Source organism: Chinchilla lanigera, unplaced genomic scaffold (assembly GCF_000276665.1).
Source record: "Chinchilla lanigera isolate Chin_1 unplaced genomic scaffold, ChiLan1.0 scaffold02713, whole genome shotgun sequence".
Lineage (NCBI taxonomy): Eukaryota > Metazoa > Chordata > Mammalia > Rodentia > Chinchillidae > Chinchilla > Chinchilla lanigera.
This window is the reverse complement of record NW_004958114.1, coordinates 1-1,082: the sequence shown is the minus strand read 5'-3', so window position 1 is coordinate 1,082 and position 1,082 is coordinate 1. Positions and strand designations below refer to the sequence as shown.

Sequence of the window (1,082 nt, the reverse complement as noted above, 5' to 3'; positions counted from 1 at the left end):
TATATTGTTGAGTAAAGCAGGTTACTCTACCAAAGTTTAGAGAATTACCTGATGATTTCCCTTTCTGATTTATATACCATTGTACAGTGTAATTTTTTTTACAACAGTAATCATTTGGGGTTTCTTTTATTCTTTTCCTTTAAATATTTTGTTGGGTTTTTCTTTTTTTAATTAAAAAATTGTATTTACTTAGAAGTATCCAGAATGTCAACAAAACAGCTGCAACTTTTTTTTGCAATTGCGGAGTGGTGTTCAGTTAACAGAACAACAATTATTTCATATGAGCTGCATCAGAGACGACTGAAAATGAAAAACTATCATCCCCATACCTAACTAATTTGTGCTGTGCACCAGCCAGAACCTGCTCTAAATTTCCATGGCAATTTACAGTCCTCATACTGTACCAGGCAAAGTTAGTGGCTCCTGAAAATACCACAAGGACAGGAATATCTAGAGACACATTCAGTAATATGTTAACTATACAAAAAAAAGACACTGTACAGTTTAAAAACAAATCTTACACAGCCTTACATTACATTTTTTTTCTTCAAAAGGAGTTGGGTACAGGGGAGTTAAATGCTTCATAGACAAGAAAAAAACCTGCGCTAGAACCAACTTATTCATCATCATCTTCTTCATCTTCACCCTCTTCATCTTCCTTCTTTTTCTTGTTTTTGTCAGCTTTGACAACTCCCTTTTTCACTGCATCAGAATTTCCTTTAGCTCGGTAGGCAGCGATGTCCTTTTCGTACTTTTCCTTCAGCTTAGCAGCCTTCTTCTTGTACAGCTGCTTGTCATCTGCTGCAGTATTTTTCCACATTGCTCCCAGTTTCTTTGCAATATCACGAATAGAGAGGCCAAGACATTCTCCTTTGATTTTTGGGCCATACTCGGAACAGCACAAGAAGGCCAAAGCAAGCCTCTTGGGCTCACTGGGATCCTTGAACTTCTTTTTGTTTCTCCTTTAGGAGGAATATAAGTTTTCATTTCTCTTTCATAATGAGTCTTGTCTGCCTTTGCCATGTCTTCAAATTTTCCTTTCTCTTTACCAGACATGGTCTTCCACCTCTCTGAGCACTTCT

The 1,082-nt window shown here is 37.0% G+C and overlaps 1 pseudogene; it reads right to left on the bottom strand.

Annotated features, from left to right (window-relative positions):
• Window positions 1-577: 577 nt before the first annotated feature.
• On the bottom strand, window positions 578-1,074 carry LOC102012149 (annotated as a pseudogene).
• Window positions 1,075-1,082: the final 8 nt, after the last annotated feature.